At 43.0% G+C, this 14,242-nt stretch overlaps 1 protein-coding gene across 10 annotated transcripts in view; it reads left to right on the top strand.

Moving 5' to 3' along the window:
• Positions 1-14,242, top strand: part of ATXN1 (ataxin 1) — a 202,629-nt gene that overhangs the window by 84,001 nt on the left and 104,386 nt on the right. The gene's annotated exons all lie outside the window — the stretch shown is intronic.

Genomic DNA, 14,242 nt, shown 5'->3' on the forward strand with positions numbered 1-14,242 from the left:
TTTAAAACAGAAATTTGAGGCAGTTCCGTAATAAATCCCAAATGTAATAAAGCTCCTTGTGATCGATGTTTGATTGTGGAGTTGGATATTTAGCTTGGAGCCTTATGCTGGCATGGCGTCCTGTCACTGGGCTGTGTGTGCTTATTGAGGTCAGAGCACCCTCAGGGCTGCAGCAGGACTGTGGGCTGGCTCGGGGTGCTCAGGCCTGGCAGCCAGTCTGAACGGTGCTTTCAGCAAGTGGGGATTAATGCAAAGATTTCCTTGGAGCCACATGGAGAAAGAGTGATAGTAATAATAAGTGGCTAACACTGGGTGCAGTGAGCATTACTTTTGTTTTGCCAGCCAAATAAATACATCAGGAAGGCAGTGAGGAGCTGAGAGGAGCTGTGATGGGCAGAGCTCAGCAGTGTGCTGGGTTAGCACCTGGTCAGGGCTAAGCTCCAGCCTGAAACTGATGGCATTTGTCAGCCAAAGTCTTTAGGAATCGGTGTAAAGTAGAAAAAACAGGCAAGGATGGTGGAGTTTTGTCTGATCCCTTTCCAGAAGTTCAGTGTGTGGCAGGCCTGATCTCTCAAGAGAGGATAGATATTGATGATGTCTACTAGAAATGTTGCTATTTCAAACTGTCTTTGTTTCTTCTTTTCTTTTTTCTTCTTTAAGGAACAGGTCATTCTGCTTAGGAATCTAATGAAGTCCAGTCGGCACTATGGGAGCCCCAAGGCAATGCCACAGGGTGGTATTGTAGGGTGTGGAGGGTTACAGCATTACATTAGGTTGTTACAGGGATTGATAAGCACTTGCACGCATTATAATTTGTTTTATAGTAATGATCAGGCACATAAATAATGTGATAAATATGTGCAGTTTGCTTGGGCATTCTTCTTTCATGTGGCTGCAATCTTTATAACCCAGACCTTTTCTGCTGACCTCTTCTTGCTGCAGAGACAGCTTTCTCCAGCACAGACCCATGTGTGCTCAGTACCAGCCTGGGAACCACAGGCTTGTGAGTGCTCCCTATCTGCTTGAAACCTGCATTTTGTTTTTCACACATCCACGCATGTGTGGGAGTGCATCTAAAAGGACGAGCAGAGTGGGGGTGCTTGCACTGCTCTAATTGCTCTCTGTACGGGTGTGTGAAGCACCACAAGAAAGCTCCTAGGTTGTCTGTATCTCTGACAAAGGGAAGGTTACTACAGCATAGCATCATCCGTGGGGAAGAAAGGGAAGGAAATATGAAAATATTTCAAGGGTGGCAGAGCTATTGACCCTTTCAAACCTCAGTAGGAGTCAACTCTTCGAGAAGTCTGCAGCTGCTTCGGTAGGGATGTGCAGCTCAAGCTGGATTTCTACTCTGTAGAAAGTCTTGTTACTATTTAATGAAACGAAAAGGCGACTGGTTCAAAAGTTTTTCTTCCACAATCCCACGCGAGATTTTGTTTGTTTGTTTTCTGTCCTCTGATGCCACTTTCTAAAAGTTTGCTGTGGTAAATCCGAGTGTTAAAGAGCGTGCTTCACCCCTAGAACAAGGAGCAAGGAACAAGCCCTTGGCCAGGCAGCGTTCCTCTGCATTCAGTGAGATGGGAGGGAGGAAAGAAGGCAAACTTGGTGCTGCAAGATGTTGCTGGGCAGTTAGTTATGTCATAAAGTTCCCGTGAACCTGAACGCACTGTGCTGGCAGGGCTGTAGCAGGGTCCCTGAGCTGTCAGATGGCCTCATGCATCCCGTGCAGTGCAATGCGCTTTGTGAACTTGTCATGGCATTGTCATATCACCGTACAAAACTTCCTGCAGTGGAGGCAGGAGCTGGAGCAGTACCTTATTCAGAAAGTCTCCCTTCTGGTAGGGAGGTGATAACTTGGAGATGATTTTTGACTGACAGTTGTAGTGCAGTTTGCATCTATATTTTCGATGTCTATAAAACGTGTTACAATGATGATTCTTAAAAAAAGAAAAAAAAAACACAACAAATCTTATTCCTGCCCTAGAATTTTCCTTGTTATCTGCTTTTGGATCCTGTTGTGTTGGCAGCACGGTACAAACTATAGCTGGCACCCACATCATACAGTGCTAGGCTTTGTGTAAAAATACACGAGAGTGAATGTAGGCAGGGCCGTAGCCTCTGCAGTTGCTCTATTTGTAGCACAGCCCCTTCACATTTCATTTACGGTATTTGGACAGATTTTAACAAACCTGGCTCAGGGTCTGAAGTGCCAACCAGCTTCCTATGAAAGCTCTTGGTATATTGTGAGAGGAACTTGCTTATGCAGCACAAGTTAAGTATAACTAGCTTTTTTGTTTGACTGAGAAAGAAAAGGTATTTGGAAAGTAACTGAAAAATCCACACGTGGATTTCTATTCTGTGTCAAAATGCAGTATTTCTAAATGTAACCATGAAAGCATACCTCCACAAATATCCTCTTTAGGGAGTACCTGTAACCTGAAGGTTGATGAGTCTGTGTAGATGCTGGAGTACAATGCCAATCCATGGGCATGCTCTGTCCACCTCTGTTGGAGCAGAGGGCCCACCATGGTGGGTGCTGAAGAGTGTTGAAGTTCTTTGGGGAAGGCAGATGAAGGGTTTCAGCGCATGGCTGAAACCCATGGTCAGTACCACCCCCATGTCCTTCTGACTAGGGCAGCAGGGTTTTAAGAAATAATCTGGGTTTTATTTTTCCTAAATGTTTGACTTGAAATAATAGAGAAAATTGAAGTGAAAAATCAAAGCTATTACAAAATAAAAGCTGTTGGAAATGCTTTTTAACTACGTATTCAAGTTTATCACAAATAAGGCATGCTTGTTTCTTTGTTGCTTTGCTTTAGAGATGCTGGAGCTAGTTGGTTTTCAGAGACCACAGGGCACGTAAACGCTAATCAGAACAGCAGAAAGTAGAGGACTAATAATGGAGGCAGAAACACCACGAGCCTTCTGATTAAATGAAAACTGGCTTCCAGAGTCTTGACTTGCTTCAGTTATTTAATCTAGCTTGCCCAGCCTCTGTCCTTAAAACATTTGTTCCTCTCCAGGATGCAAAGAATTCTTTTTTTTTTTTTCTTCTGTTTTTTTTTCCCCCGAAATACTTTATTGGTTTGGATAATAACCCTTTTTTTCCATCTTTTTTTTTTCATGAAATAGTTTCAGATTGAGGCTCAGCCCTCACTAATTGGAGTTTTAGGAAGCAGAAAAACTGAATGCTAACAGAGTGCCTTCAAATAAATCAAAATTAATTGCACGTAGAAATGCACTGAGTTCATTTGAATATGCTTAACAAGTCTTTACTGACTGCTACCATCAGTTTCTGCTGTTCAGGGGTGAAACAGAGTAAGTGTACTTCAATCCATGTTTGAATATACATCTGGTCCTGCTTTCTCTGCTAGAAAGCACCAGCATTAGTTCTGCTGAAGTCCTGAAGCCATGGGCAGCAGGAAAGAGCCATCACTGAGCTGTGTACAGCACAGGCACAGCTCTCGTTCCCCAGTGACAGTGGGCACCAAATTCTGTTTCTGGAAGGAAGATTCTGCTTTATTCACCTTCATTTCTATACTGAGTGCATTTTTCTCCTTGAAGGTAGACCTTTTTCTGTCCCCTACCCATTGCACCAAAGACCTTTGCAGTGGTACGTGGTCATATTTGAGCTTTTCCTTGCCATTAGTGCAGCCTGCATGGCACAGCTTTCTGTGTGGTTGAACACATTTGCAGTATTTCTGCCCATCATATTTGGGACTTTGGGATGGCCTGCTCATTTTGCAGAGCAGGTTGTTGCTCGTGGCAGCCCCTGTGCAGTTCTGCTTTCTCCAGGGCCTGTCCTCAGAGAAGCACAAGGTGCTCATTTGGAGGGTGAGGGGAAAAAAGGGTTAATAATTTCCACACTCCAAGCTGCTGTCACTGAACACACCTGCTGTGTCAGCCATCACTTAAGCTTTTATGCCACTTTGCTGTTCATTGTTTTCATCACGGTGTTCAGCATTTGGAGATGAAGGCTGGCTGCAGTAAGGAGATGCAATTTTCAGAGGTGCACTAGGATGAAACAGTCATTAAGTGTGGCTGCCAGAGGAGGGCACATCCCCAGCCTCAGTAAAAGAAGACAGGCAGAGAGAGCTGGGGCTGTTCAGCCTGGAGAAGAGAAGGCTGCAGGGTGACCTGATAGCGGCCTTACAGTATCTAAAGGGGACTACGGGAAAGAAGGGGACAGACTTGAGCAGGGTCTGTAGTAATAGAACAGGGGGAAATGGTTTCAAGCTTAAAGAGGGTGGATTTAGGTTAGACATAAGTCTTTTACAGCGAAGGTGGTGAGGCTCTGGAACAGGTTGCCCAGTGACGTGGTGGATGCCCCATCCTTGGAGACTTCCAAGGTTAGGCTGGATAAGTCCCAGGGCAACCTGATCTAGCTGTGCATGTCCCTGCTTATTGCAGGGGAGTTGCAGTAGATGGCCTTTAAAGGTCCCTTCCAACTCCAAGGATTCTATGACTCAGTAAGGAAGTGTTCTCTGAGTACCGTCCTCTCTGGCTTTTGTGTCCTGTGAAGCATCTCTTTAACTAAAGTCTGTGGTTAAGAAAGGCTGCTTCTGCAGCTATGTTGTACTTCCCAGCTATGGAAGGAGAGTGGGTTGCCCAGAGAATCAGTGGATGCTCCATTCCTGGAGGCATTCAGGGCCAAGTTGGATGGGTCCTTTCACAGCCTGATCTACTGGGAGGTGTCCCTGCCCACGTCAGGGGCATTGCAATTAGATGGTTCCTTTATGGTCCCATCTCAACCTGAGTCATCCTGTGATGATTCTACGAGAAGAGCTTTCCTCTATCTGCTTGGTGCAGCTGAGGCCGAGAAACCCTGTATTCTGTGCACTTACAGTGGTGCTGCTAACTTGCAGTCTCATGTAGAGGCATTACCCTTGATCACTCTGTGCTGCTTTTTCTCTTATGCTGTGGGGTTTTCCCACTCTTCCTTTATATATGGAAAGGCTTCTTGTGAGAATATCCTGCCTGTGGTGGGGGCTGGAAATTTATGATCCTTAGGGTCCCTTCCAACCCAAGCCATTCTATGACTCTATGAATCAGCTACTATGCTAAGGAAGGTGACTTCTTTCTGAAATCATGTAATAACAAGGCAGTGGGAGCCTGATGCTTATCTGGACAAGGAGGGGTGTCGACCCATCTGTCCCAAAAACTGATTCTAGTTACCTTTTATAAACTTAATCTCTGCCTTTGATAATGGTATTTTTTGTGTCTCACCTTCTGGAAGGAAGAAGAGCAAAGGTGATACTTCATTCTTTCATCAACGCACCATAGATTCATGCTACCTTTTTGTTGTTGTTGTTTTTACTGGGAAAAAGAAAAAGCAACCACCACCCTATTTTACTAAAATCAGATTGCCATCTAAGAGAAAGAGCAGCAGGATGGATAACCACAGTGTTTGGGAGAGAAGTGGGAAAGCCAAGCAACCTGGAAAAGAGCAACAGGTTGAGGGATTGGCTGGGAAGATACAGGAGATGGGAGGAACTGCTGGAGACTGAGTACAGGATGGCTGAAAACACTGGAGGGAGTGAGAGGGGAGAGTGGAAGCTGAGTGTACCAGCAGATGCTGTCAGTGGGATGAGAAACAGGAGGCTCCTTGTTGTATGTCATACTTCAGCAGTGTAGAAGACTGGAATTTATTATTGTAGATGGGCTTGTAAGAGTTCAGAACTTAGTATCTTGCCTCTGGGAGCTGAGTGGCTGCAGAATGAAGAGTTCAGCCCCAGGAGACATAAGCCAGCTGTTGCAAAGCCCTCCTCTTCTGTGCTTCTTACTCAGTGAAGGAGTTTCAAAGCAATGGGAACATCCAGTGACATATGGGATTCCTGTCCTAACTGTTGTCCCATCCCATCCTATTCAGTTTTCATAGACTCAGCTACTGTTCCAGCAGTGGAACACAAAAGCTCTCATTCTCGCTGCTGGGAAACGTCATGGTGTTTTAAAAGGGTTTGAAAGAAATCCAGTGGTGAGATTCTTCAGATTGAGGGTTGGATTTTTACTTCATTCCTTATTTAGATTTCCAGTTCATTCTTCCTCCTAAGTCATTTACGTAGATTGTCTTCTTTAGGTGAACACAGAATCTCTAAAAAAAAAGAAAAGAAGTTCTAATATCCGTTCTTTCATTTTCTTAAATTATCAACCTGGCTTACTGGAGAGATGTTTTAAGATGTTGGGTTTTTTTTTTTCTTAGATTTTTTGTCATGATGTCTGAGAATAAAGTTTCTCACTAATAATTAAGGTGTAATTTTTCTTAACTGTGCTGTGCTTCATTTTGTGCTGTAGATCCATCTCCGTCCAGCCTTTCTCATCTAACAACTTTGCGTGAAGTCCAGCTTTATTTAATTCCAACTGCAACTTTTTGCATTGTTGTTCTAATCTTAGCTCTTTCCAAAAGAGAGGCAAATTATAGAAGCAACGCTTGGGAGATACAAACTTGCAGATCACGATACCAATTTGCTTTTCACAGGCACAATAAACTACTTCTTGTTGCAGGTGAGATTTGCTGCACTGACTGTTTCCTCCTCCACAGAACACAGCTGGGTTCTGAGGCTGTGACAAAGAGCTAGCAGTCATGGAACTGAAGCAGCATTTAACTTTTTATTTCACTTCGTATTTATCAGCTTGATAAACGACAGGGTAAGCTGTATGGATGGGTTATTATCATCTTGGATTTGAATTTCCTCTTACCTGTGGAGAAAGTGCACTTCACTTTGTGCTGAGCTTTCTGAGCATATTACAGTCCAAAAAAAACCAAGAGCCCAGAATCCTACAGGCCTTGCTTTTTCAGAATTTCTCATGTGGAAAGAATAGAAGAAGAGCTTTTCTGTATAGGGAATGAGAAAGGAAGTCTCTCGAGTCAACTCCATTTCTAACAAAGCGGATTTTATTTTTTATGGCCTGATTCAGTAATAGATTACTACAGTCTCATTCTATCTTAATTTCAACAGTCAATAGAGTTATTTCAGCAGAAAACTGACACAGGGGATGGTAGGCTTAGCCTCTCTGTGTGTAATTATTCTCTAGTCTGCAAAGGTAAAAAGTACTTCCTGGATGCCAGAAGTGCTTCCCTATTAAATCTGCTGTAAGAGTGACATGAGGAAGGCACTGAACACTTTGAACTGTAAGTACTTTAAAAAACAAACAACTCCAAAAGTAATTTTTTGTTACTGCAAATACACCAAGGATTTATAACAACAGAAAGGGACTAATGCCCTTACCCTGTAATGAGCCCCGCTGAGGCAGCCCTTGCATCACAAGTTACTCCAAAGGATATGCTTTCCCTTCTACTTGTTGTGAAGTATACAGGAGCAGGTCCCACCAGGAAAACACAGTTATTATTAACTACCTTGCTCTAAACTGGCATAAAATAATCTCTTTTCTGAGATGAGCTCCTTGTGGTCGTTTTTCTGATGCTATGATTATTCTTCTCTGGTTAAAGACGACTGCTGTGTGTCTGTGTGTATATAGGCAGAAAGCTGAGCAATGTGCAGTACTGTGTGTATCTGACTGTGGAGTTCTGCCTGGGGACAAGGAAGTGATCTGTCCTTTAGGTTATGGAAAATCTGATGCTTTAAAAATCAGCATTTAAAAGGGCCAGATAAGTTCTTGCCCTTGCAGGGCATTTCAGGACATGCAGCCACAGCACATGAACTTCTAATTTTCAACATTTGACTTACAATTTAGAAACCTCATATAATTTCCATGCTGGTGCTAGGGCTGGTGCTTGCATTTCACAGAGGTGTCTGCTAAGGCTAATGCTATTGAATCTTGTTGGCTGTAGCTTGATTTCCAGAGCAGGCAAGTTGCCTGCAACCCTTCATGCTACTTCAGTGGGCTTCTGGGTGTACAGAGCACTGCTGTGAAGGAGGCTGGCTGCGTAGGTCCTGAAGTGTGGATTGATACCTAATTCAGTGTATCCGGGGGTGAAAATGTCGGCTTGGTGTTCTCTCTCCCCGGGGCTCCTATTCCCTGTATTGCTCTTTGTATTTGAGACAGAAACTGTCATTTGCAGTATGCCTGCGGAGGAGCCAAGTAGGTTGGTGTCTCCAGGTACTACTGTACATTATGTCTTCCCTAGTGTGCAAGTTCTCACCTTTTACTGAATCTTACTCTGAGTGTTTTTGCTGAAAACTTTTAGTGGAGCTCTTCTTGGTCTACCCTAGTCCCAGTAACTGCTCAAAAGCCTGGATGAGCAAAGGTAGGTAGAGCAGGCTTCATCTCTTGAACAGTCTCCCGTGAGTGGCAATGAAGGAGTTGCCCTTTTGTGAGGACTTCATCCAGAAGAGGCACAATTGCAAACACAGCCAAAGGACAGGCTGTGGGCCCACTCTGCTCACTGACCTTCTCTGCCCTGGGCTGATAAGTAGTTCAGTTTAGCTACCCTCTCTTTCCTGAGCCTCTTTTGCTCAGCTTCACTCATCAGTGGCTTGTCTTTACCCTCTTTTTTCCCCAGACCTTCACCCACTCGTCTTCAGCTGATCTCTCCTTCTCTGAATGTGTCCTCTCACATTATGCTCCCAAGCCAGCTGCAGGGGAATGCAGGACCCAACATCTGTCTGTTTGCACATCTCCCACTGACACACTGTAGCTTGCCGTCTGCATCTGCCAGATCTGTTTCAAGGCAAAGGGAGCTAGAACAGCTTAAAAGGCTTATCACTGTTGAAGGTGAACATGTGACTGCCTTAAACTGAACCGGCACCAAAAGCTTGCAGAAATAACATGTGGTCTGCTGCCATCTGCTTACACCTTTTTCTTCCACCCTCCGTTGCTCTTGACACTTCAGGCTGCTGCAAGCTCTTCAAACCAAAAGCTGTTGTCATCTTTTGTCTTTGCAGAGGTTATGCTGCTGTGGCACCTTCTCCACCCCATCTCACACAGCCTTCCGTTCCCACTGTAACACTAGTAATAGTAATGGAGTTGATAGTTTTATAATGTGGTCTTAATGGGGATGTGGCTTGGACCAAACGGTTTCACTTTGTGCTATCTGCCCAGTTGTGACTCATCCCTAACGTGAATTTGTTGACAACACTCAGATCTCAGGTATCAATCGATGATGTAAGTGCCCCATAGTAGAACAGATGATGTAATTCTTACCGAGTTACTAAAGACAGTGACCTTGAGATGGATCAGATGGCTGAGCAGCATAGATGGGTCACTGATTACAGAATGTTCTTGTTTTAAAACTATATTGTCATCTGGTAATTACTGGAGAGGAATAACACCAGCATGTCACAAAAGTTACAGCATTTATTGACTTTTACCAGTATTTATGCGCTCTTGTTTTGACAGGTGACTTTTTGATGGTTTTGCTGCCTTGTTGCTTTGGCTGTCGCTACAGTTTAAGTTGGGGCAGCGTAATAATTGACTTTAGTGAGCCCAAGCAAAATGTTTTCTCTAGTAACAAGTCACAAATTAAAAAAAAAGAAAAAGAAGCAAAATAAAAGTGGATGTGATGTGAAAAATTCTAATACATGGAGGAAAAATGTATTCCAGTGGGAAAATCTGCCCCTTCCCCACCCCAAACTTCAGGTGGCTTGCATATACATTAGAGTAAGAGGTAGAATTGCTTTTCATTTAAATAATTAATAAAAAAAAGTATGGTAAGCATCAGCTGTAGCTTTTGCTTTTAGATGAACAGTAGGCAGATCTTGAGAAAGGTCATGGAGAAGAAATAAAAGGAAACCGTTTGCTATGATTGCTAATAATATGGTTGAGAAAAAAACATATTTTTGTCTCACTGGAAAGAGGGTCTGAGACACCCCAGTGCAAACATAGGAAACAGCTGCAATAAACAAAGATCCCCCAAAAAAGGAATAGAGATCTGAAAAGGCAAATGGTTGAAGAGCTGGTTTTGGTTTCTGTCTGTTCTTGATAACTAATGCATTTGGGGCCTTGCATTTGCTGTTTAGTGTCAGCATTTTTTGTTTCTCTCTCCTTTGTATACTGGCACACTTATAAGTATTAAACTGAGGAACCTGCCAAAGACTACTTCAAGCAGATCCTTACTGCAAGTGGTGGACGAAGCTAATCATTTGCATGAATTTATGACCTTATAAAGAAGACTATGAAAGATTGATCTGCTTAATTAACTACTGTAATGAACTAATCTAGGAAATCATAGAGACATAGACAGCTCAAGAGAATTCTGTATTTTCTACATTCTTTGTGTGTGTATGGCAGAAGGTTCTTGGATAGCTTGTTGTTTGAAACTTAGTGAATGATAACGGGCTGGAATTTCTCTTCTTGAATTCTATGAATACTCACTTTTAATTGTTGAAATACATTCCCCAATCTTGTGGGTTCTTCAGATCCTCTGTTCTAGTACGGTGTTTGCCTGTGGATATTACTGCTTGATGCCTGAGGGACTCCTAATGTGCACAGTTTTATAGTCTGTTAAAAGCAGTTAAGATGTAAAAGTCTGTCCAGTTCTTTTCTTTATGTACTGAGGGCATTGTGCGTTGAAGTTCCTCAGTCTTGGTGTCTTGGTGAGAATTAACTTCTTTGGGAGTTGGGGAATCCTGTTGCTTTCTTCACGAGGTTGCAGGCTGAGCATCCAAGTGCTCCGCTCTCCTTTATGTTTTATTCCCATGTCCACGTATGAGTTAGGCAACTGTTGTTATCCCTGTTTTGCAGTGAGATGCAGAAAGGCTGAAGGCTAAGATCAGCAATACATAAGAGCTTGGTAGTATGGGCTTTGACTTCAATTTCCAAAATTCTCGGCAACTATTCTGCCTTAAAGAACACCTTTCCATTTGAATGCTTCCTCAGTGCTTTTGTTGCTTACCAATGTCATTCAGCTGCTCTCTCCACTCTCATTTTTCCAGCATGATCACAGCTCAGTTACCTCAGCTATCTCGCATCCCAGACTAGCAGGATTTATGTACTCCAGGACAGTGGCATGTCACTGAACGGTGTCTACCTCTAAATTACTGCTTCAGAAAGTGAAGTTTGCTGTAGGGCTGAGGAACAGACTTCAGTCTGTGTATCAGCTCATAAAGTCCACTCTCCTAACTTGCAGCCTGCCCTCTGCATTTCTTTTCTAGGTTGAATTGCTTTGTTATTTAAAAAAAAAAAAGAAGAAGAGAAAAAGAAAGAAAAAAGAAGTGCTTGTCCATTTCTGCTAATTCCTTTTTATTTTCTCCTTCCTCGGTAAACTGCTGCCTGACCTTCCCAGTAAAAGGAGACTCAGACCTTCAGACGGTCCTTTTTGTTGACTATTTCCTTGCTGGGATGTCATGCAAAAAAACCAAAAACTGAAGCAATAGTATGCATAACAAACATAAGCCATTTGTCCTAGATTTCTCTCCTAATGACAAGGAGACTGAGATATTATTACATACCTGCCTGAGCTAGTGACATTTCTAAGTGCCTGATGCAGAAAGGCATAGAGGTTATGAGGGGGGGTATCCAAAACCCGTGTGAATCAGAATTAACTACAGTACACCCCGTGAAACTGTTCAGGCCATACACATATGTAGCTTGTGACCTGAAAATCTAATCTTTTTCAGAAAATAAATGTATCTCTGGACTTGCTTTGCTCTTCCTTGTAGCTATTCAGCTTGGAAATGGGAGGATCATAGAATCATAGAATGGCCTGGAATGAAAAGGACCTCAAAGACCATCTAGTTTCAACGCTGCAGCCATAGGCAGGGTCACCAACCACCAGACCAGGCTGCCCAGAGCCACATGCAGCCATCACAAGGCTGTTTGTTGAAATGCTCTTAGTTTGGTTTAGTTTCATTTCACCTCCAGTGGGAGGAAAGATTCCTTTTTCCTTGCTTCTTTGGTTGTGCCTGCTTCCTTAGGGTTACCAGGAAAGCCTGGCCTGCACTGCATGCATTTCGACTCTTCCCCCTGTAAATTTACCTGTCTAGTAGTGGAAAAAGTTGTGCTTGGACTACATAGTAGACCCATATAATGCAGATTTCCATGAGGAAATCTGCATTTCTGCCTTTCTTTTAATACAATTTAAAAAATAGACCTTTTGCTTTTAGTTCAGTGTCTTACATGAGGAGAAAGTGCTTTTACAACTGCTCTTCAGTCACACCATGAAAGTGAGTTTAAGTCCTCTGTGGGGCAAAATAGCTTAATATCCCACTGCCCTCATCTTTTCTTGCTCAGCAGCAGTGATGATCCCTTCTGTGGATGGTTCAGGAGTGCGACTCGCACCCTAGAAAATGAAAAACACTTGACTCATTTATGTAGTAGTTTAGAGTACAGCCTACCCAGCTACCAGAGCAAAGACCACAAACTTTCACATTTGAGTCATCTGCTGAAAACTTACATGTTTTTATGAAGAAAGACCTAAATGTTTGTTTTAAAGCCATTTTATTTGCTTTCTTGCAGTTTAATCATTTGACTCTTAGATGATGAAGGCCATGTGTCAGAAGGATTTTCTTGCTGTCTTTCTTTGATTGCTGAACTGTGATGAGTGTTTGACCTTGCTTCCACTCATAAGAACAATTGTTTGATTCTAGTGTGAATATCAAAGTTTGTGTCTATAGAAACCAATCAACACTTCCTCCTAATTTTTGTAAATAGGCTGTGGCTGTGACACTTGGATTTCCTGCCTCTTGTATATCTGAATCAAAAAATCTCTGCACTCACTGCATTCACCATCTATTGCCTCATAATTAGGCATCATTTTTATTATAGTCTGTATTTCTCCATGTCAAGGTATTTCCAGACATCACTGGAGCTTATGATCTTCTTTCATTTTTAATCTGCATCATGGATTTGTGTAAGGGTCTTCCTTAGTAGTAACTGTAGGAAATAGCAAGTAATGTAAGAAAAGCTGGTTGAAGTGCCTGCAATCAGCATTGCTCAACATTTAGTAATTTGCCAGGATAACCTTTTGGCGTGGCATTTTTCCATACTTAGTGGCTGTTTTCACGTTGATTTTTTTTCTTTCTTCTTTTTATATTTCAGTGTGAATGATTCCGGTTGTCTTGAGAACCAGATACAGAAAATCACATTTTTGTACCTTTTATAACAATAGTCCACCTGTTTCATTGAGTAGCTGCGTAGCACCTTTGCTTTTGGGGGTGGATATTTGAATTTTGGATGTGGAGTTGCCCTGGCATTAGGAACCTTCTCATTTGCTGGAAAAAAATTCCATAACTGGTCAGTTTATAAACTCAGAAATGTCTCATCTGTCTCCTGAGGAGAGCTATGGTCCTAGCATAGGAGCGAGAGGAAGGAGACTGACTGTTCCCTCGTGTTTTCAGCAAAGCTGTTGGTTGCCCAGAAAGGATGGAACAGGAGGAAGAGAGCGTGTTCTGAATGAGTGGATACAGGGGGCTCTCTGAGCAAGGAGATGAGGGCTGTTAGGATTGCAAAAACCAATTGTGGGGACAGCATTTTGGAGCTGGTCTGGCTGGATTATTAGATGGGATTGGGATTAAGATGAGGATCCTGAAGGAAATTGGGATAAAAAGTCTGAGGAGGGAAGCAGTGAGACTGAATCCACAGAAGGGAAGATCAGAAGGAAATCTCTGCTCTGTACATTGGGATGGAGTTTCTGATTACTGAGGCTGGTGTGTCATGTTGCCTGTTTTATTTGGTGAGAAGATACGTGACTGTCCCACCCTCAGTTGTTTGCTATGATCCCGAGTGCTTGGCACAGCCCTATAGCCAGAGACAGCAGAACGAATTATGCAAGTGCTGCCCCTCTGAATCAGAACAAAAACCTCACTGTGAAATCACACAGTTTAGTTTGAACTGCTGCTAGGGCTGTTTTGGGTATCTGACTTTATACTGGAGTGGATGAGAGGCATTCAAGCTGTTTGCCCCAGCACCTTTGGGACAGAAGAGTAGTCTCCAGCTAGAGAATGCCACAATTATCTGGCTGGCAGAGGTGCTGTGTGGGAACACATCTATCTCCACATATTTCTACCCCTTAGTCTTGCTATCTCTGTGCTATCAGTGCGTATCTATGAACGGATATTGCATCTTAAACCTGCAGCATTAGTTCATGGGAGGCCTTCTGCTCTACTGCTTGAAGTTACTCCAGTGCCTCTCATAGAGGGCTGTTTGCTGCTTTTAAAGATTCAGTCTCACAGTGATTCTGACCTACAGGTATGGATAGACACCCTGCTTGTGTCTGTGACAGCACGGCACAGCTCAGTGCCCTCCCCTTGGAAAAGAACCTCTAGAGACTCTTTGGGAGAGCTGAATGTCTCCCAGGGGGTTTTAGGCAAAGCTGGAGTGGCATTAAAGACAGGAAATTGTAGAC

The sequence above is a fragment of the Lagopus muta genome, chromosome 3 (genome assembly GCF_023343835.1).
Source record: "Lagopus muta isolate bLagMut1 chromosome 3, bLagMut1 primary, whole genome shotgun sequence".
In the NCBI taxonomy this organism is placed as follows: domain Eukaryota; kingdom Metazoa; phylum Chordata; class Aves; order Galliformes; family Phasianidae; genus Lagopus; species Lagopus muta.